The sequence below is a fragment of the Hesperophylax consimilis genome, chromosome 15 (genome assembly GCF_061612785.1).
Source record: "Hesperophylax consimilis isolate HC1 chromosome 15, BYU_Hcon_1.0, whole genome shotgun sequence".
Classification (NCBI taxonomy): Eukaryota; Metazoa; Arthropoda; class Insecta; order Trichoptera; family Limnephilidae; genus Hesperophylax; species Hesperophylax consimilis.
This window is the reverse complement of record NC_142850.1, coordinates 1,850,141-1,874,669: the sequence shown is the minus strand read 5'-3', so window position 1 is coordinate 1,874,669 and position 24,529 is coordinate 1,850,141. Positions and strand designations below refer to the sequence as shown.

The following is a 24,529-nucleotide window of genomic DNA, read 5'->3' as shown; positions in this document are numbered from 1 at the left end:
AAGTCCCTAAAATTGGATAATGATATATTGTACCCCTAATTTTCTTACACTTACTCAATCTGTAAAAAATATATATTAATTTGATTGTCTTTAAAAAAAACTACTTTTCTAAATTTTTCTTGATATATTGTACCCTTAATTTCCTCACGCTTACTTAATCTGTAAAAAGATGAATTATTTTAATTATCTTTAAAAAAACAATTTTCTAATTTGTGTACCTATGTTAATATTATGTTTGTATTTATTTCAAAAGTTTTTGATTATTGTTAAATCATTAGAACTAAATGTAAAGACTCCTCCCATAAACACGAGCTCCTGGAGCTCAACTTATGGAGAAATAGAATAATAATGAACAAATTATTTATAAGTCTGCATATTGTTATCATTTATAATGTTAAATAATAAAAAAAAAAAAATAAAAAAAATAAAAAATTAATATTCTTTTTAATGAATATTATTTTTAATATTGTGAAACAACATAAATTAATTAAAATCAATTTACTTGCGCACGCCGTGATTTGAATCCGAGACCTCCGGACTCGAAGTTGAGAGCCTTACCCCTCAACCACGGAGGCAAAATAAATGTATCTACGTACATATTTGTAGTAAGTAATAATAATAATAAAGTTAAGTACAATACAATATTAAATAATGTAGACCTCGCTATTTTATTACGAATATGTACCTAGGCACCTACTTAATTTTTGGAATAAATGAATAACAGTAAATGAAATAATAAGAACTGATCGCGATAATATGACGCGAAGTCGCTATCGGGCGCGGCGCGACGATTCGTGCTTCCAACACCTGCAGCCACGCACACACACGCATTGGGGTTCACCAATACACCGATAGCGCTTTTGCTGTCGCCGCTGAGATGAACGAAATAGAAATAATTTTTACAAATACCTATCGTTAAAATTTCTCGGCGCTCCTGCGCGCTCTTAATAAGGTCATTTGCACCCCCGTCCTCCTCTCAAATCCTGTTTTAAACTCTTGTCTCCTTCCTTCATCTATCTCTTCTGTCTCTCCTCTCGATCTCCTGATGTTTGTTTTCCCTTTTTATGCCCACAGCGTTACTAAAAGTAGAAGTACTGATTTGAATATATTTCCGATAAATCAGGTTGGAAACATTTTCATGTTGGTCATTTTTATTTTGATGCTAGATTATTAGGTTAGATCTTCTTATGAATTTGACTTATGTACGTATATTGAAACCGTAATTTGTGGTCAAATAAAATCTGGGAAGATTGCCTAAGCAGCTTCATTTGGCTAATGGGGATTTTAAAATCATTGCATCATCTTCGCTGCAATTTTTATGAACTTTACGATCACCGAACTAGACATTTATCTTGCTGTGAAATATGGAGGCACTTGCCGTAATATTGAAGGGATGCATCAAGAGAACAGCAAGAGCTGGTACTTTTTTGGAAGGTGACGGATGTGGCTTCAAACATGCTGAAGATCACCGATTAGAATCAAGTGAAACCATTAACTCAAGCTATTGAATTGTACTCTCAATGAAACTCTTCTGGAAAAAATTCCGGCGTTTGATGACTTTTAAAATTAATTTATTTGTTTAAAATCAAACTATCTTGTTTCTGAGAAAATACTGTTACGGGAGCAGTGTAACAATCATTAAGAATCTTTGTAAAATGCGTATTATCCCGCTGACAGGATTTAGTCCTTCTATCTGGAACGGTTCCAACAGTTTGTTTAAATTATTCTATTTTTACTTCATCACGCCAGGATCGTCGACGCAGAAACGGATTTACGCGTCGCATCTGGCCGCTCGCTAGTGCAAACTGCAAAATGAAAACATTACAACGTTCACGAATTGTACTAATCGATGTTGATGACTGCTGATCTTTGGTAACGCAAATAAAACTTATTCTTCTTCTTGTTCTTTCGTTCTTCCTGTTCATTACAATCTTTTTTTTATTTTCATCTTTTTCGTTATTCTTGATCTTCTTTGTATTCTTGTTCTTTCCGTTCTTCCTGTTTTTCTTATTCTGCCGGTTCTTCCTGTTCTTCCTGTGCTTCCTGTTAGTCCTATTCTTCCTACTCCTCCTGTTTTTTTCTTGTGCTTCTTGTTATTCTTGTTCTTCTCGTAATTGTTCTTCTTCCTGTTATTCGTGTTATTCTTATCCTTCTTGTTAACCTCGCTTTCTTATACTTCTTGTTCTTCCTGTTCTTCTTGTTCTTCATGTTCTTCCTTTTCTTCCAGTTTTTCTTGTTCTTCTTGTTCTTTGTGTAGAAAATAGTTTTATGTACATTCTGGTCTCCAGCTTTAGATATTTGCCTACCTCATTTTTTGCCATACGAGTAACGCTAGGTATATTATCTAAGCCTTTCTATGCTTCATCTCTAAAAGGTCGGCATTTTAGAAGTGCTTCAGACTTTGGTACCTATTTAATAACTTTACTATTACAGTAATATTTAAGTTATTAGCGATATTGTCTGAATATAGACACGATAAATTCATTACCCTTGGGCAAAACTAATATAAAACTTTATTTGAAAACGACTCTTCAGTGTGTGCGAAAAAAAAAATGAACGCAAAATAGGTTTGAAAAAATCCTGTTGAAACTTCAGACAACTCTTCAAGATATAAGTGGAATAAAATAAAAAAGGTAGGTACGTAACTTGTTACATTTGAACGAAGGAAATATGGATTAATAAACTTTACCATATTTTATTTACTGCAGAGTAATTGTTGTATTTTAATTACATGCTTATTTCCAACCCACGCCCTACTACAGCGCAATGTTTACATTTGAACATTTTATTTTAATTATTGACTTCGAGTTCGTTTTACCATTTGGTCAAGCAACCATTTTTATTTGCGTTTTATGATTTTATATAAGATCACATTTAAAATAAACGGTTTTAAATTAAATTTAGCTGTACGTCAAATACAAGAAAAAATTTAACTGCTCTAGAGATTCATCAAAAATAGATAATAATTTCGGTTCAATGAACTCAAAATTACTTTAAATTTAAGTATCATTTTTTTTAAACTGATTATGCGAAGAACTCAGACAAGCGATAACTTACCTGTCTATAATATAAGATTTAAAAAAAATCATTTTCAAAATTGGATCTGATTTGTTGTCAAGAATTCAGACTATCCCGTGATTTTTCACAAGTCTGCACCAGTATTATGTGTTTGCATAATGAGCTTGGGCTATTCATATGATGAAATTGAGTTGGAATCCTACATTTTTCTAAAATTTTCATAAATGGAAAAAAATATTAAAATGTTTTCATGAAGATTCATTAAATGCACGTAGAATGGCCAAATCTAAGTATTTTAAGCATTAGTATTTTTCTATCCTTCAAAAGCCTTTGATACATTGGCATGCGCATTATTTTATTTTAAAGACTCATCTCACATACAAAATACGCAGAGATGCGCCTCTGCGATTCTAACCCCTCGAATTTACATTTTTATTATACGTTTAGACATGAGTAAAACTCAAATTAATAATAGGCGAAGATCAAGTGTATGTCGTAGTGTAGTCGCAAAATTGCGATAAAACTCAAGTAAATAAATAGTAAATAGGCGGAGATCAAGTGTTAGTCGTAGTGTAGTCGCTAAATGCGCTAAAACTCAAATTAATAATAGGCGAAGACCAAGTGTAAGTAGTAGGGTAGTCGCAAAATGCGGTAAAACTCAAATCAATAATAGGTGAAGACCAAGTGTAAGTAGTAGGGTAGTCGCAAAATGCGGTAAAACTCAAATTAATAATAGGCGAAGATTAAGTGTAAGTCGTAGTGTAGTCGCAAAATGCGGAAAAACTCAAATTATTACAATTGCTAATTGTATTACAGAGTAATATTGAGTATTTTGGCTACGACAAAACATCGGCAATATCGTGTTGTGTGTTGTGTAGATGGTGTTGTGTTAAACCAGCGTCCACTCCGCCAGAGTTTTGTTTATCAACTAACGCTACTATTTGTAGGTTCGTAGTATTCTTGTGGTAAAGCAGCCCCCCTCTCCTTCCTCTCGCCATCATGCCCAGTGCTTCTGCCCCGTGCCCAGTTGCCCACTTAGGCCCACTCCACGCGGAGAGTGCAGACTCCGTTGAGCCACTGGTTCCTGCAAAGACTACTGCTACTGTCAGTATTGCACTTGCGACGCCTACCCAAGAGTAACACGGACCTGTTTTGAATAAATAAGTTAGGTTATTAAAAAAAACTTTTTTGATATCGTAAAAGAATTGCAATTGCGTAAAACTAGTGGCCTACTGGCAGTAACAAACTGTAGTCATGGCAAATAATATGCTACCTATATTATAAGTATAAATTAACAGTGATCACGGATGTTGACCAATAAAGGTTATGAAGGAAAAAAATGGCAGAAATACATAATGTATCTCATTTATTTACTTATTTACAAATATCCTTATGACAAACAGCAAAACAGACAATATTCCGGAAAAATATGGTTTCAAAATTACGCATGGTAAAATTGCGTATCTTTTAACATCTAAATAGATAATTCAAACTAAAAATGCATTCCAGGTGTATTTGAATGGAAGCCAATGTCGCTACAGACTTGAAAATAAAAAAATAAAAATACTATGCTGCATTTATTCAAAATGATTTGAAACAATTCAGTATTTTTAAATTAAGGCTCTATTAGACAGAGTTTTGGATCACGAACCACCCCCACATCGTATTTTGGATTACGAACCATCCCCACATCGCATTTTTGTGTTCTTCTTTATTCTATGCTTTTAACTTTTTAACAGCAGGGATATTGAATAATCTTTAATCTATTTCTCTGAGAGACTTTTCTACAAATTTCCTCCTTCTTTGTTCAGTTAGTTCTCCGGCTGCAGCTTCAGCCTGATGCCTTTAGCGCTCCGCGTGAGGGACAAATCAGGTTTTCAAATCGAGATTTAAAAACAAAGCCCGGGGCACTTTTAAACACAACCGTACTACGCAAAACACGGAGCTGGCCAGGAGTGGAAGGGCCCAAGGGCCTCGGGTCGATGCTCAGCGTGACCTGAAAGGAAAAACCAAAACAAATTAGCATATACCAACTGCTGAGTCTCCGTCGGAGAAGGCAGAAAGCATTTAATAACAGTAGCATCAAATACCGTACATATGAGAATATTATAATAACGCATATAAAATATTACGGAGGCTTAACTTTGCTAAGAACTTAAAATTTCACCTACAGAGGAATACACAAACTCAAAATATATGTCTATTCTTATTGTGTCTTACATCATCACGAATATAATATGCCTATTCTTATTGTGTATTATATTATCACGAATATAGGATATAGGCATAAAAATCGCTTGGAAAACCGAGTCGATACATAATGGTCGATTAGAAGTATTATTATAAATTGAGTGAATAATTTTATGAGAAAGAAAAAATGTAATCAAGTGGAACTGCAAATAATCTCAGCTACAAAATTATATTTTTTTAAAGTTATAATAATAATAATATGGGACAATTTTTATAGCGCCGCTTTTGTGAGTTAAGTTGTTTATTATATGCGTCCATTCAACGATAAGAAAAGCTTAAACTTTTCCAAGGTATATTTTTGGTTCTCGTATTGTAAACCGATTCGCAGTACAGAAGCAAAAATTGTGATTTCACTGATAGCTTCGCTTTACGAGGCTTCATGAAATAATTCTGAAAAGTTATAGACTTGTGGGTTGAACACTGGAGAAAAATATAACTAACTTAGAAGAAGACAAAAGCATGACAGAAAATTATTATGTGATATGGAATGAAGGTATCGGTTATGGCAGGTACAACAGGCCGGTGCTAATTAGATTTTAAACTTTTTAATTTTAAATTAAATCTTTAATGGATATAGTTACATAAACGTAGGTCTTTCTGGAGGAACGAGTTTGGGTTACGATAAAGGGGTCATTTTCGTGCACAGATCACTAGATGTTTCCAACACGTAGGTACATACATAACATAAAATAACATATATACATAACATAACATCGCATACATAACATTACATAACATACATAATTAACATAACATACATAAAATTACATAACATCACATTACATACATAACACTACATAACATCACATTACAAAACATACATAATATTACATAACATACATAACATAACATAAAAATGTACTGTTATATTTTGTACTATTTCATAACTGGACACACTATCTACTGATAGTTAAACGATTGTTATGATAATATGACGATTTAACTGCTTATCTCAGAGTTTAACCACAAATGCCGCAATAATTGTGTGAAAAATTTACTGAATATTTGATTTCAAAAATCATAATTTGAATTTCGCAAGTAAACTTTAATTAATAAATTTGAGTTATTTCAAAATTACTCATTAAAATAATATGTGGTAGTTATATTTACTGCACGTTCTAGTCTCAAGATCACCATTCAGAAATAACACATTGTTTGAAATTGATTTAGCCGTGTTTCGTGTCCAGATCTGAATAGCCAGGTACTTCCCCACCTTACTCTCGCAAATCTCCTTTCCCTCCTAGCTATGTATATTCAGCCTCACAACACACCCCAATATGGGATTTCATGGTTTCGCTGTCATCTTTGGGGATGCTGTTTGGTCTTTTTTAAGGAAAGGAATGAGAGGAAGATCTGTGAAGGAGAAAGCTATGAGAGGTTGGCAGGAATCTGGGGATCAGTGTGGCCAAGAGATGGATCGAGAATCCAATTGGAGAGGTCAAAGGGTCTCGCCAAAGCGGACTCTCCCGATCTGGCCCGCCACGCAGCTGGTGGGCAGGCGCCTCCTGAACACACCTCACCCGATGAACCCGGACACCCCTGCTGAATCACCAAACGTAGCCAACCATTTGGGGCACCTATGGCAGAGGTGTCGCTTCACAAATAAATTTAATTGTATCCTTTTTAGTGTAATAAATGTATACCTGCAATTTTCTCATTTTATTAGGTTGTTCAATACTTATAATCCGCAATTGATGTGAACCTTCACAAAACTGCGCTGTATAAATTAGCTTTTATTATTATTAATAATACTTAGAATAAAAATACAAAATAAAAGTTTAATGAATTCGCAAGATAAACCAAAGATATGTCAAATAAAATTACAAGCTTCTCAAACACAAATAATAAATTGCAGCCTCTTTTGAACACCTACGTGTACCAAAAGATGCCATGTTGGATGAAACTAAATGTGTCCAACCATCTCTTTTCTTCACAAATGCATAGTATAGTGACAAAAAAGGGACAAGCGCCTTTTTGATAACGATCTTTGTAAATGAACCAACTTACTGGTTACTAGTAGAATAAATCGTGCATGATGCAAGGTCAGTTCTGTCCTGAGTGTTTCAATTCGCGAAATGTTTTACAACTCTTCATAAAAAAAATATTCACCAACGCTAGTTTAATAAATTTGTGTTCGCGAAACTGGTGTTTTTCTGTACGGAGTGCTGATTTTATCAGGTAGTGTTTAGTTGATTTTAAACTTCTCGATATCGGGCATCATAGTTGTAAAAGGCAAAATGCATCTTTGCTTTAAAATAAAACAGAGACAGAGAGCAAACTTTATCAAGGTCCGTGTGAAGAAATGAGATAGAAGGAACTCATATCGGACAACGTGGGTCGATAGGGACTCTTCAGAGGAATTATTTATTTTTTTCACAAAAATAAATTCAACATTTTGGTAACTTAAGAATCAGGAGACAGAGAACCAAGAACTAAAACGTATACTAATCCTTTATCCTTTTTTGTTGTTTAAGACACATGTATCACAAAACAGTTCAAAGGTTACAATGTAATTGAGACAATATTACATATTAAATATTATAGTGGTTACAAATAACATGTTTCCTTATTTGTTGTAGGTATATATAGTGTTAGTGTGTTTGTAGGTGTGAAAAGTGATGGTATAAAGAAGTGAAACGATTGAATAGTGTGTATCATTCCTATGATACCAATCACTACGAAGAACCCTTGAGGAGTCAATTTGCTTTCTTAGATTACTCATATTTCTTTTACTATAAGTTTCATATGTAAAATCCGAATGTCAAGTAGGTACATTATTATTGTTGACATTATTTGGTTTATAGATAATTTGTGTTGAAGATCGTGAAGTTGTCTTCGGTCAGTATTGAAAAAAAAATGCCCGGTGCATGTTGTTCGGTACGTCTATTTATCATAATTCGTACATTTCTTTCAATTTATTTATGTAAATCTAGCTTCACATCATGACTTCTGAAATGCGTTTATTATATTGGTTTGAGGTCGCTGCATTTACCTAATAAACCTTTCAATTGTTCGGATGTCTCCCTTTTATATTCAAGCTTCTTTCATATCTCCTGGTTTAGTTTATGCGGAGCCCGTTCTTGCCTCTCTCCTGTCGGGGTCCCTGAACCCTTTTCTTTTATTTATGCTCTTGCAAAACACCTGCCGTTTCTGATTCTAGGCGTAATTCTTAAGACAGCGAAGGGTGTGTAGATTTCCTTATATTTTGCGATTATCGTCATACTGAACCTTAGTGCTGATTCCAGCAAACTCCAATAACAGTATTATTCCTTCTTATAAAAAGAGTTGAACTAGTTGATCGGATACAGTAGAAAAATTGAGTGGATTTGTTTTGTATTTGTTGCGAATTGGCGTATTTGGCAGGAGTTGGAGATTAAGGATCCAAGGATCGAGTTAAAGTGACGTGCGCAAATTTGAAGCCGGTATACAAATAGCGATTTGTTGCGCAAGGTAGACCGAAATAAGCTATCGTTAAATATAACGATGACCGTTATTTCCCCTGAGTAACGCACAATACGCTGTGCAGCGCTGTACCACTTTGCATTGGATGCGTTTCCTAAACAAACTGTCAAGAGTCCAAAGAAACTGGATGTGAAATTGCAGTGATATTAATTATCGCTATTATAGACACCAAGGAATTTAAGATAGATTTAAATTAAACAAATTTGAACACGTAAATGTTTTTTTTGTTGTTGTGAGAATGATTAAGCGTCCGCAACATCGACAACATTGTCATTTTTATTTTATTTTATTTTTTATTTTTTAGGCATTATCAAACTGTCCTTCAGAGGGCGAAACAGCTGTCACGCGTAATAATAATTACACAGCAGAACTTGTTTAAAAATAAACTGTTTTTATAAACCCAATAATAATATTATTGTATATATAAAAAATAAAAAAATAAAATGGAGTTCTACAAATTAAACTTAATAACAATAAATAACATTGTCATTATTAATGTACCTTTAAAAACGAAAATCAACATGCTCTTGAAGAATTTGCTGTAGTTTTTTTTACATTGTCCTAAGTTACAAATTTTCTTCTCAACCCTTTTAAACATGTTTGAACCACTGGCGCATAATCTTAATTATGTTGCCACAAACAAACATTTAATCTAACTACACAGTTAGACTCGAGATCAATTCTCCACTAACAGGGAATTGTAATTAGTTAATTAAGATTTTTATGTATTATTTTATTATATTGTATCTTCTATTAATAAAATTAATAAAAGAAATCTTTCTTCTACGGAAATCAGTCATCCAACAATGATATTTTATATCATTTTAGGGCATGTTTGTACGTTTAAATTGTCACTACTTTTGACTAAACTAAACGTTTACGCTCTGCTACAAAACAGCATCTTTTGATGTGTGTCTAGTTGTTGGTATTAAAGTACTGAAAGTTCTACCAGAAACAGCTAGAGTTTTAGATTTTCCTGAAAATGTTTTATTTTAATTTATTTGCGAAGTATGGCATAGGTCTTCAATTGAAACATTAAATTTATAATCTCTATAACTTCAAGAGCTTGATTGCTAATTCAGAGGCAACAACACTTAGGTTTAAAATCAAAGACAATAATAAATCTTTAGGTACCTAGTTATTATCGACTTGTCCCGCAGACCCTTCCACTTAGGCTAAGACATCTCTTTGCACGTGTACTACTGTCACGGTCTGCCGGACCAATCCCACGATACGAGTAAATAATAATGGCCGAACACGTGTTTTCTTTTATAAACGTCTATGGCTAGACTAACTACCGACATTAGGACGCATTGTTAGGGCACGTCAAACTTTATACAAAAAAACTTGGTTACTAAGTTACTGTACGTAGGTATCTATAGTTCGACAAAAACAAAATGCCGTTCCCTGGCATTGTTCAAAATTTCGGACGGGCTTCCAGATGACTATGGACGGCCGGCATAGTCCAGTGGTAACGCATTGGACTGCCATTCCGAAGGTCGCGGGTTCGAACCCGGCGTGCGCAAATAAATTTTATTTGATTAATTTGTGTTATTTCACAATTAATTAATTAAAATAATATATAGTATATTTGCGGCACGTTCCAGAGTGGAAGATACTACCAGTATCGCCCTGGTGTAAGACCACCATTCAGAATTGAAACGTTGCTCCAAATGGTTTTAGCCGTGTTTAGTGACTAGATCTGAATAGCCAGGTACTTCCCCACCTTCCTCTTTCCCTTCCCCACTTACCTTCAGCCTCACAACATCCCCCAATCGGGGATGCCATAGTCTCACTGGCTCCAGACGGGAGCAGTTGGGACTCTTGTGAGGTATTCACTATAAAAAAAAAATAAAAAAAACTATGTCAAGCCACCAACGAGCGCTAGCGAACTACACATAATTCACGCCCTTTCTACACAGCTGTAGATATCTTTATTAGTATTCATCTCTTATCGGAGGTTGAATACTATCCGTATTCTTTTTGAGAAAATACATTGATAAAAAATAGTGTTCTTCCGTTTCCCTTCGCGCATCGTTTACAATAATTACAATAATCGTAATTAATCTACTAATTAGGTGAGTATTCTATGACTATCTTATTTATAAACCTGAATACCGAAACAGAGAAAATTCTCGGAAATAATGATGAGATGACGCCAGTTGTTTGGTTTTGCCAGGTTTTAGAACGATTAAAGAGATAAAAAAATGTTTAATTGCTTTGCATAAAAAGAATAATATATTTTTTTATGTGACACCTCACAAGAGCGTCCTTGCCTGTGCAGTGTACAGACAGGGGAACTATGTCACCACCCGGTTGGACGGCGTTGTGAGGCGGAATATGGTAGGGGCTGTAGGAAGGGATTTGTTAATGCGGGCCTTGAAGAGGCTCGGATTATAGGAGGGAGGAAAAACAGATGCCGGTAGCTCGTTCCAAATACGAGCCGACTTACACAAAAACGAGTCGTAAAAACGGCCCGTTCTCATGAAGCCAACGTCAACCGTGAACGGGTGTTCAGCTCGTGTCCGTCGAGTTTCGCGCACGTGCACCGGTGCATCAGGAATCAATGCTGCTAGCTCCTTGGAGCAGGCTCCATTGAAATACCTGTAGAACAGACACAGCATGACTACATTGCGTCTATGCATTAGAGAAGGCAATCGGTCTGTTAACAACGGATTGTCAATCAGACGGATCGCTCTCCTTTGCACAGATTCAAGCAGGTTTATTAAGTATTTTGGGGCACTAGCCCAAAGGTGGCTCCCAAATTCAATAGTTGGGCGATATAATCAATCATTTTAAATAAAATTATATTTATGACACTAAATCTGAAATGAAATCCTATACGGAGAACCTCTTAAAAATTTGGTAATTCCGGATAAATACAGGCCTTACGAATGAATTAACAGGCTTCCTGATAAACTTTTAGTAAATTACGAATTACAACGAAAATTCTTTTTATCGTCATGATATATTATCAAGGCCTGCATTCCCGTTTTTAACGGGAATTACCAATAATTTATAAATATTCTTAATAAATTACCAACAGCCATTTTTCTCCGTGTAAGCCTCTTTAAAAACACTTTTTTATGTTCGCTCCTACTTGTCAGGGAATATACATACAGTAAAATTAAAAGCATTGTTTATAATATTACTGTTTGACGGTAAAGCATAATAATATGTGAAAAATGATACCCGATACACTCAATTAAATCAGACATGCCTTATTTAGTATTGTATTACAAATTTGATTTTTATTGGCAGGTGATAATCGATTTTAAATTCTAATTGTATCATCTATTGTTTGATATCGTGTGAACCTTCCTTCTTCATTCATTCCAGTGTCTTCTCTTTCCCCTTTCGAATTGATGTAAGATCTTGGAAAATTTACAATAGTACGTATTTGTTATTCACAACAAGATTCTTATAAAATAAACAGGGCAAGATTTCTATTATCAGGGGCTGAGTTATTATAGAGTCGGGTTTCAACGCAGACGTCATAAGTTCAGTTCCTCGGCTGGCTAAGTTATAATATCTAAGTTAAGATTTGATCAAATATTGACAGGTTATTCGTAACCCGGGAATTGATTTATTAATTGTTTCTTTACATTGTATCTTTTTTTAGGTTAGAATTAACCTCACTAGGACAAGCCTGTGTTGAGGAATGGTGATTTTTCTTTTTAAATTTAATAATAGTTTATCTGAAATCTTGATAACTTTGATGCTATCAACACGAGTGAGCGCAGTTTTCACTTAGCGGTAAAAAACATAATATTGTGTTCTTAATTAATATGATAGCCAATATGACATGATAATTTCAGGTGATTATAAACATAATATGGTGTTCGGAATCAAAGATGATAATAAAAACTAGCAGTTAAAAACCCGCTCCGCGGGTTTTTGCTGCTAGGCCCTGCGGGCGGCACTTCTTCCACGGCACTGATATTAACTGTTATGGTACCTAATATAATTTGCTCATAGGATCAGTGCTTAAATATGTGTTACAACCGTCAATGTCTATAAGTTGAATCAATATCGTATAGTTTGTCACAACAATTAAAGATAGTTATAACAAAGTTGACTGAAATAATAGATTATTACATATTGATTAATTGCACCCGTGTTTATGGATAAAAGGAGGGTAATTGTGCGATGAGATTAACAGTCGGTTTAATTAAAAGGTGTAAATTTTACTCCAACTGGTGGTAATTCTTTACCTAAAACTGTTACTGTATCTAATAAAGTTTAAAGTTAGAATATATATACACCTTCATCAGGAGAGTAAAAATCTATATATAAAGGTAGATTATTACAATATAGCGCCCCTGAGGTGATATCTCACAAAAGCGGCGCTATACAAACTGTCCAATTAATAAATAAATATAATGTTTACATTTTATTATGTACGTATGCATTGATATACAATGGAAATAGATAAAATAATGTTATCCTATTAAACTTTATTTTATTAAAAAACAAATAACTTTTTTAACATCACTTTATTATATACAAACAATACATGTTTCATGAACGAAGTATACACCGAAGTCAAAAATTAAATATAGATTACAATTGGAAAAAAGAAGTGGAAGGAGGGGGAAGGGGTAAGAGTAGGCTGGGTTTATAAGAATTAGGAATTACAATATGAAAGACCAGTTAAGCGGGAAAATATTTAAAAGAGAGTTTATAAAAAAAAATCTTGTTAATTATATCTACTTTTATAAACATGTTCTCTTATTTCTAAAATTTCGAAATTATTTATTTGTGATGCTTTATATCCTGTGTGAAGTATTTTAAGACCTGAACAAAAAAATTGCATAAAACCATAAAACAATATATTCAAAAGACAAATAACATTTAATAACGGTTATTCTAATAAATTGAAAGTTGAAATACTAAATAAAAAAATTAAACATATTCTCTTCAAACGGTATTTTTACCCTATTTCTTAAGATATAAATAAACAATCAGGATTAAAGCATCGCAAATAAATAATTTTTAAATTTTAGAAATTATAAAACATGTCAATATAAAATCAGATATAATTAATAAGCAAAAAAAATTATAAATAATAATGAAAAATGCCATTGCAAAGTTTAAATAAACTTCCAGAAGAAATCTTCTTATGAAACGCTTAATGGTCAAGTAATTTTGCATATTTAAATATTCGCGCCAGTTATTTGGTTAGTTTTTACACCGCCAGAGGTGCGCTCTGTGTCGGCCAGCTATTGCCGGCCATATTGAATGAACGCGTGCTTTTTTCGTCAAACGTCAAACGTAATCACGTAATTGTGGATAATTTTCACTGTAATTTAATTAATCCAATGGATTATAAACTTTCTAAAATATATTTTCTTCGATATTATCCAAAAATTATATAAGGAGAAACGATATTTTTGAAGAAATGTCGTATTACATGTGGCGATTCTTTTTCAGTATGAAATCGTGTCTTAATTTTTAATGTCTTATTTTTTTGTATCCAGTCGCCTGCAAACCGAAATGAACCTTACGGTTGCTTAAAATTGAGGGGCAGATTGGTATTTTTTGCCTGCAGACCCCCAATGCAGAATTTATCCGAATCACATAACATGAATTTGACCAATCAGAGGGCCTACATCGTCCAGACGCTGGGACAATAATACTATCAGATACTTCAGCTAATTCATTAATGACTATTTAAAACTTTTAAAAGGATGGATTTATTAGGATTCGGTTCTTTTATAAAGAAAGAGAAACTTTCCCAGGTAACGATCACCTGGAGGACTATTTACTCGGGATACATGCCAAACGCGCGCCCAACATTTGTACACGGTTGACGTTTGTCACATGAGAACGGGTCGCTTCTACGATTCGTTCTTAAGTTCAACAGCTCGGCTGTGGAACGAACTGCCGGCCTCTGTGTTTCCTCCCTCCTACAACATGGGACTCTTCAAGACCCATGTTCACTCCTTCCTCTCCACAAAAAGACCCTCCACACAGAATCCCCAAAGATGACATGGGCCCTGAGGGTAATTATTTTCTTCAGGGCCTCCTGTGTGGAGTTAATATAAAAAATTTTTTTAAAAAAGGAGCGGGTATGACGCGAGACACCTGGGCATCGATTCTCCAACCTAGGCCATTCGCAATCGCCGTCGAAAGTACATACATTGGAAGATATTCTTATTCTTGATTCTAGTCGAAGGTACACACTTACATACGCCAAACGTCAAAAGTCATTCAATTGGAACAATGAGTGGGTCGAACAACTCGTTGTTCGAGTGAAATTCTTCGAGAATCGAGGCCCTGGACTAAACGAACGCATTTTTTTTTTTTTTTGTAATTATTTTTTTTTAATAATATGTTTACATGGTACATAATTCATTTTACATCTTGGGTTTTTTTACTACTCTTCCATTGAAAGCATTTGCTTGTGTATGAAGGGGAGTGTACATAAATGTTGTTGTTAGTTAGTACTTAAATAATTAATTGTACATAAATGTATGTTTGCTGTAGTATTTCTTGATAGCAGTGAAGGATAATATATTAATATAATAAATTTTAAAAAAGAAAGGAAGTTATGGAAAACTAAGGATATTTGTGAGATTAATTAAATGACAGTAGTTTTTTTTTTCAGAATATTTTTAAAGTGTCTCTTGACAGAGAGCAGTATTCGATTAAGATAAATAAATGATTTATTTTGGCATTTAACGTAAGATTTGTAAAACAAACAAAAAATGGTGAGTGTCATTTAAATTTCATTTTTTTTTAGAAACTGGAAAAAATTCACAATGAATAATCATAGGGAATTTTTTTAGTTTAAATCACACATAGCGATATCAATCCGGATCATGACTTTGAGTGTCATTTTATTGACTTCTAATAGAATACGTTAATACTGATACAATTCTGAGAATCGATTAATTATTTATATTATTTTATCAGTTAGTGCTCTATTTTAAATTCTCTTTCTGTTACGAGCTTCGTTTATGAAGAAGAGGGAGATAAAATGACCAAAGATATTTAATATCTTTGAAAATGACCTTTCAGCAGCAGAACCATAGGTACCTACTTATTGTCTTATTAATGGCGAATCCGTTTTTAGATGGCGAATCGAGAAATTAATTGGTTTCTGGAAGTCGCAGTGATAATAATTATTCTCTTCATTAACATACCATTAAATTTATTATGATGTGAATTAAATACCACAGTAGGTAACCAAGATTATTATTTTTAGCTCTAGATTGCTTTTCCGAAGAAGATAATAAATTTACAATAAAAATTTCAGTATCGTATTATACATCTCATTAAATAATATATATCGGTACATCCTTATGTAAATATATATGGGTACATACAATCAATGGTTTTTTTTATGGAACTGACACCTATGTAATTGTTTAGTTTATTTTTTTAGATACATATCGACTTTCTTTTGGTAAAATCCTTCAAGATACATTTTAGGGAATGTTTTAAATTTCGGTGGTTACATACATATTTTTATGTTTCATAAAGTACAACACGGCAAAGGAATTTTTCTGATTTAAGCATTTTTAATACTTAAAACATTATTTATGCGTACAATTTGTTTAGGATATTTCTATAAAACCGTTAATGAAATTAGTCAACCACCAAAACTCTTATAATTATTATTAATAACATTATTATCAATTATTAATAACATTATTAACAATTATTAATAACATTATTAACAATTATTAATAACAGAATTTCTATATTTTAGATCAACATTTTGAAAAATAAATAACCACTTTCGTATAAACTTAAAGGTTTCTAATTAGTTTTAAGAATTTGTAAATATTCGTTTAATAAAATTTTCATTTCATGACTCGAATGGTTTTACCAATCCACAATCAATATTATGTACCTTTACTTCTGACTCTATTCCCTTGCAACCTTTTCACAATAATGTCACCTGTTGCATGTTCATCTGATATTGTCATTAGTATTTTTTATATTTTCAATATAATACACTTATTTAATAAGCTTATATAATACGTTATTTATTTACTTCTGATACTTTTTTTTTTTTCTTTTTTTTTTGCCATTTCTCTTCTACTGTCCCTTTTTGTGTTCTATATTTGGAGTAGTGCTTGCACGACGTATTAAAGTTGATTGTACGTAATTTTTAAAAGATAATATATATATATATATATATACATTTTCTGAGTTGAAAGATTAATTATTTGAAATTTCCCTCGATAAAAGAAATCACAAAGTATGCTTCGATAACTTAAAAAAACACATTAAGTTTTGTTACTAAAATGTTGGATATTTGAAGATTTTTGCTCTATTTTTTAAATAAGTGATGCTTTATTGAATATTTTCGCTTACGCCTATTAAGAGGGTAGACTTTGCGTAAAACGTGGAGCGTTTAGGTATTTCACCCTGATTATCTCTTTCCCGCTCCACGCCTTGACAGGTAAGATGGGCCAAAAGGACAACCGCAGCAAACATTCTAACATACCTACAAAAAACTCACTGAGAAGGCTCGCGGGGGTAAACACTTTTCCATATCGAAACTTTCACGAAATTGTAATTTAAAAACCAAGATATGTTCTCAAAGGGAGTAGCTACGTCTGTATGTTTTTATAATTTTGTTAATATTTATGAGAATTGAGTTAGCAGCACCCTTTCCTTGAATAATATTTTCCGCTAAATTACACATATTTGACAATAAATGTTTACTTTAATACGAAACATAGCGAATTAGAAAAAGAAACATAGAAAATTTAAAAACATACAGACATCGCTTTTACCATCTAGAACGCTATATAAGAAAAACAATATATTATTTTCGAGCAAATTTCGATGTAGAAAGGTGTATTTTTCTGGGCGTCTTTTTTATACGGGCCGGAAAGCGAAGTCTACCATCTTAATTATAACCTTTTTTCAATATTAACGAGGAACTCATTTCAAACCATTTTCTTCTTTTTTGGACGCTTATTACGGAGGCTTATTTTCCCGGTTTTAGTTTTTCGAGAAATTAATAGACAAGGGGGACATAGGCACTAAATATGTTAATGTTTAGAAATACCGCAAGAAAGTGGAACGAGGTGTTTCTATCATATTTGCCTACATCTGCGGAGACAGCCGTTAGGTTACTTTGTTGTTTTAGAAGAATAGGTAAGTACTATTATTTTTATAAACGATTAATTTTTAGGTCGGGTGTAAGTAGGTACATTAATTTGCAGAATTATATATATTTTTTGCGTAATATCAGAATCGAAAGATTCCAGTAAATGATCACCGTTCTAAGAGATTAAACGCTACTGATAAATTTGCCACTAACGGCTTCAAACAGCCATGTAATAAAAAAATAAATAAAAATTAAAAAGTATGTTTATTTGAATGAGGCAACTGGCAAAGGAGAAAATAATAAAAATTAAATAACCATAACTTCAAGGAAGGTTGAAATTCTGATTGACGCTATCAGCTCTCATGGAACATGTGGTCCTGTTACTTTACATAAAGGATCTTTGCAGAGTTCAGGGGCTTCGCAATAACTGTAAATAACTCGAAACCTTTATTTGTTTTCATCTTTGGCCCATTGACACACATCTTGAAAAGAAAGAAAAATAGAGATCAGTGCGTAGAATTGAAACTGAAATATTTATGAAAGAAATATTTTTTTTTTTTGGTAATGACAAGGATTATATGAAATATTTTTAAATAAAACCTTCTGATTAACCTTAATTACTATAAAAGGAATCTGACTGCAATTGGGATATTTAAAATTTTAGCATTTTAATTTTTAATTACGTAAATCGAAAATTCACTTTCGTTGCATGGGATGACAGCTGCAATGATTTCTGTTGATAATATTTTCTTTTGTTGGTATTCCTGATACGAGTGGCTAGATTTTTTTTTCCATTTACCCTATGCAAATACAAGGTAAGTACTATTTTGGCCAATTTCGAAAAATAAAATAAAATATATATTTAGGTATGTTTTATAAATAAAGAAAAATTAAAAAAGGTAAGGTTATTAACGGTTAGGTTAGGATAAAGGTTGTGTTATTATAGGTTAGGTTAGGTTGGATTATTGTAGGTATTTTGTATAATCCGTGTACAGCGATTCCGGATATTTACCTTTTTTAATAATTTAAAAAACATATTTAATTTGAAAAAATGTTCCGAGAAATAATACATGTTAGTATAACTTCAGTGGTGATGTGAGAATCATCATCGTAAGCAGAAAAAAACATGAATTTATAAACAAGAAACAAAATCAGTCTGCCCTTTATTATATGGTGAGCTCCCATGTAAACGATTCCCCGCTAAGCACGTGTTCGAGACACAACAGGCTTTTTTGTTCTCAACTTTCTCCGTAATTGGATTAGGCGTGTTTATTTATGTTACCATTTTAAATAATTATTAAACAGCAACCTCATGTCATCTCCCGTCCTATAGACGCGTGACCAGATCTGATTTTTTGTTTACTGTATATTTATAATAAAATCTAATACACTAAAATTAATCATTAGTACACCCGACCAGTCCCTCCTCCTGTTGTCATAAAATCATCAAATTAATGTACCTATCTACGAACTCATTGCCCTGGAGATGATTTTGTCGTTAAACGACGATATATATTTTTTTTTACTTGTTTTTGGGGTGTTATGCCGTGTTGCGCTAACTCCTTCTTTAGCCAACGTTACAGTGTCTATCATCAGGGCAGATACATCTATACACTGTAACGTTTTGGACACTGTAACGTTGTCCAAAACGTTGGATACAAAAATAGTTTTGGCCGTGAAAATCTTAAATCATGTTTGACGCTATATACAGTTCAATTTACCACTCTGCAATAGGTGCGTAAGGAATTTATGTTTTAACCTAAAAATGAGGAGCGGAATCTCTGTTTGTTTCTAAAGCAGCAAAAGTTCTCGAAAATTGAACTCAGGTATCTTAAATTTGCACGGCTTTTAATCTCTTAAGTATATAAACGAAATGAAATACTCACAAGCCTTTTACATTTCTTTAAAGATCTAAGAAATGTTCTAAATAAACGGATATAAAAAGTACTACGTATTACGTAATTTTCCAATAGAATATGTGATGGAAATCTGCTACATCTAAGTACAAACGTAACCTCAATACAATTCTAAAAGGAATCATAAATACAATACTGAAAGTACCAACAAAAACGCCATCGGCTGAAATTTTAAATAGTTTTTACGAACCAATGTACAACAAATATATACTATTGACACTATCAAAACTACGAAATCCTCAGCTTAACTGCATATCAATCACTGTAGATTGATTCAAAATGACATTAAAAAATTCCAAGTTATAAAACCACACCCGGACAAAGCAACTACATTTATTTTGCAACAATACTAAACAAAATCCTTCCTCCAGATATAAAACAAATAGAAAATTATATTGATTACAAATCATTTTTAAATATCTGGCTGAAAGAGGGCAATGAAAAAACTCTTTAATCACACTAAAATGACATAGAAGACAAATAATTGAATTAAATAAATTTATTTCGCTTCTTTATTAGGACTATTTAGTTAGAGGACTAAAAAGTATTTAAATTAACCATAATATTTTGAACGTACAATGTTTTCGCAATTTTGTTAAACTATTTGTCAGCGCAACTATTCAGCTCCTGCAGTAGCGCTATGGAACTTTGAAATATCGATTTACCTTTCATTTATGAGACGATACGTGATTTTGAAATCCGTAGAGCTTTTTGTAAATACGAAATATAAAAATTCAATATCAATAAAAACTAAAAACGTTTCACTGTTTTTAATAGTTTCAAATGGAATATCACATAAAGTTGAATAAAACGTATTATCATGTACATTCAATAATCTACACTAAGTGCCCCACAACTCCAAAGATAAGCATGTCGATCTTTAATATCGACATGACCATTGACCATACCTTACGCCTGACTCTATTTGTTGCTTTCTGTCCGTATTCCACAATACAATAATATTATTGTTATGATTCCTGGCCATTGTATATATATATAATGTATGGCGACGTGTACTACTTACTGTGGTGGTGGGTATGTCATTAGCGGGTACCTCGAGTCTCGATATGCGCGTGTCCCTCGGAACGGTTTATTTGAGCTTTACGCAATAAAGCTTCTGGTCGTAACAAGTAACTGTATTTTTTACCCTTTCCACCGAGGCGTGCGCTCGGTACCAGTTCAAGTTAAAACGCGAGCCGGGGGCGTCAGGAACCATCGGCTTAATCCACAAACATATAAATTATTTAAAATTTGTTTTCATAAAGATAAACATTACCGCGTGACATCATTATGGGAAGATGTTGCTTGTGCACTGATAAAGAACTTAGCTAACAGAGAAATTGAACCACATTGACCATATATATCACTATGTACCATAGTATGGTACCTACATAGTGAGTCATGTGGTAGGTATATAGTGGATCGATAGCCGTGTTTTTTTTTAATTCCTCAACATCAAAAGTTTAATGAATATTTTTAGCTAAACATCGACCATTCGATTTTTTTAAATCACAAAAAAATCATATTAAATGTGAATGTCACACTAAAGTCCCAATTGCTATCAACCCTCTGAAACCAGTAAGACTACGGCATGTTATTGGTAAGGAAATGGGCAATAGAGAAATCGAAAATCACGTTCCTAACTAAACATTCAATTTTCAATTGGGGTGACTTTAATAAATTTTCCGATTCAAAAGTCACCACTTATTTACCTATAATTTAACAGAAAATCTATAACAACAGCATTAGCTATACCGCGGAAAAAACATTCGGTTTGTTTTGCGTTTGGGTTTCAAAAAATAATGAATTAATAAATCCCGTTCGTGAACCCCTGCACATGATGAAGTATCACGAGATATAAGCAGAGAGCTGATCGCGCCACACGAAACCAGTTTTTATTGGTCCTTTTTGTACTTCCACACAATGTGACGCGGGGCGCGCGCCCGGCACGGTTCGGCCCGTCCAGTTGACTTTCAGGTAACTAATCTAGTTAAATTATACCATTATCATTTTTATCACAAACAATGCAGCAAGAGCTTTATGCTAAAAACTCTTTATTAATTAAAACTTTGCTAAGTGAAAATCAGAAATTTGTGAGTTGGTAGATAAGTACTTCTATTGAACAATTTATTTATTAAAATCGTGATTGATGCAAAAAATGATTCCACCCGCTACAAAATATTGGACGTAAAACACGCAACGAAAGAATGAAAACAATATGATTCATAACACTCCTCAAATTCCCAATGAAGAACAATTCAGGTCCACTCAACAGCCCTGGAATTATAGTTGTTCGTCGTTGAGCTCAATTGACGTAAAAGTGTTGGTTGAATGGAATCGAATAATCCTTTCCGAAGAGGTTTTTATTGTTGTGTAAGCGACGCGACGCGACGGTCCAATTATAACATATTTAATGGGTGTCTCAAAAAACTGTGATTATGATCAAGAATACAAATTTTATCACCAATTTGTCAATTTTAAAACCACCCTCTCTTTTCACCATAATAACACTATCACTACTTGGTTTTTGTTATGATTAGACCATTATTCATAATATAAATACAAGAAATACTAACAACCCACTCGTTACAAAAGTGTCTTTTGCGTAGGAGATACGCATTCACAATGAATAATGATATTTATTAATAGATCGTTAAAATCTTATCATAATGCAGAAAATCTGTATGCTGAAACAGCTAAAATCTCTAATCATTAGCTCTGACATTATGAAATTTCCACAGCAATAATTGATTTTTAGATTTTCTAGTTCTCTGCAAACGTTTTTGATATGCAACGTCATTTTCATCGTGAGTTAACTACAGGTTCTTCTTTTGCTCACTTCTATTGGAGGTTGGCTATAATCAGGGCAATCATTACCCTCCAAGCCACAACCCAGAACTACTCGAGTTAATGGTTAACTACCCATGAAGTGCGGGTGTTCAATCTTCCATTGGTTCCTTTATTTGTCGTTCGTAATGTGATCATGTCACTGGAGTTTTATTTTTTAAATATCTAGTACAACTTCAAAGGCTTCGATTGTTCATGTTAATGTTTAGTGACCAGAAGGGAGATTCCGGTTTTACTTAAGGATAAGAAATTTTCCATAGCCTAAAATTAAAGATTTAGGGGCGATTCTGGTTCTACTCAAAGATAATCAATTTTTATTAACCTTAAAATTAACGTCTTTTTCGTTAACTCCCATTCCAGTTCTCTTGTGTGAGAGCGACAAAATTATCAATTTGGACAATTCCTTATCTTTAAGTAGAACCTACATCGCCTCTCCGGTTTCCATGGCGCAAATAATAGAGAAAACATTCAACAACCCATTGATGATCTATTATAAATCTGTGAAGTAAGTACTATATCAAACTAAGATTGGTTGTACATACGCTTCATATATATATTTCAATTGGTCAAATAATATTTTAACGAGTACGTGTTCTCAACTGGGTTTAGAACACAGCTTCTCTGTTACGCGTATTCTTCTGTTTGGAAGCAACTCCTCGTGTCTTATATTATTATTTATTTTATGAGTGCATGAAGCCCGCATGTGCATGTGCATTACATGCGGCCACTTCTTCCCCGAATCACATTTCAATAGATAACTTATTACAATCACTGCCTGGATTGGATTCACGAAACAATTCAGCCAGGTTTTATTGCAATATGATAGGATAATATTATATTCTTATCTTGAATGGAAGTAAAGCGGATGAGATTTTGATATAAATTTCACTAAGATTATTTTAGGACCTATAATAATAATGTATTTACTTATTATTTTTTGTCGTATTGATTAAGCTCCCGTTTTTTGTTTGTTGCCCCTCTGTTCTCAATATTTGCGTATTTACTATTGTTATGGTTTCCTCGAATAATATCGCAATGTAACAAATAACAAATAGAGGATCATACTATTTATAAGTTAGGTTAGACTTACTTCTCTTAGCTTTTCATAATATCTTTTCATAATCGATCATCGATACATGTAGGTACAGGGTGTATCAGAACGTCCCCGAAATACTGCGATTTCCAAGCTGTGTTATGGAAACATATAACATTTTTTTATGTCACTGAATAGCAAAATTACAGCATTTTATTTACACGCTGATTACAATCTGTTGGATAGTCCTGGTACACAGTGTATGTATATATATATTATTATGGGCGATCGGGTATCTCATCAAAATGATTCACACAGTTCAACACACCTAAAAAAAGTGATATAAAGTCATGAAAAGTGATGAAATAATAAATAGATTTCATAGGTAACTATTTAACCTAGTTTTTTTTTCATCACTTTTAATGACCCTATATGTGTGTTTAATTGTCATTTTGATGAAATATCATGGAACCATTATAATGTTCCTGTATGAAAATGTTTCATGTTAATTGTTATGTAAGTACTGCATCGATGTTTATAATCTTATATGTTTTTTTTTCAATTACATTATTTAGTTAAAACATATTAAGATAATTGATACAGAGTAATAATTCACGTTTACAATATATGGTAACATTTCATTCTAATAATTATGTGTGTTTTCATTATTTATTTTAATTCAAAGATGTACCTTCCCGAAAAGCTATGCTTGTAAGTAGAAAGGGGGGGGGTGTTATTTATTTGGTAATTAAAAAGTTTTTTTAGAATGTATTTTTATTTATTTTTAATTATGAATGTAACATTTTTAAGTTTTTTTTTATTTTTGTGGTGTTTGTAAATATACGTATTAACGTAATCCATAAATAAATTAAACAAATTTTGTATCAATTTTAACGAAACACCAACTTTTGAGTACAAGCGTTTCGACCA

At 32.9% G+C, this 24,529-nt stretch overlaps 1 protein-coding gene across 1 annotated transcript in view; it reads right to left on the bottom strand.

Annotated features, from left to right (window-relative positions):
- Window positions 1-4,923: 4,923 nt before the first annotated feature.
- LOC149417166 (MICOS complex subunit MIC10-like) overlaps window positions 4,924-24,529 on the bottom strand; it is a 186,164-nt gene continuing 166,558 nt past the window's right edge. The window contains exon 3 of the mRNA XM_089640551.1: window positions 4,924-5,014. The gene's annotated coding sequence lies outside the window, so the exon portion shown is untranslated. The remainder of the gene's footprint in view (window positions 5,015-24,529) is intronic.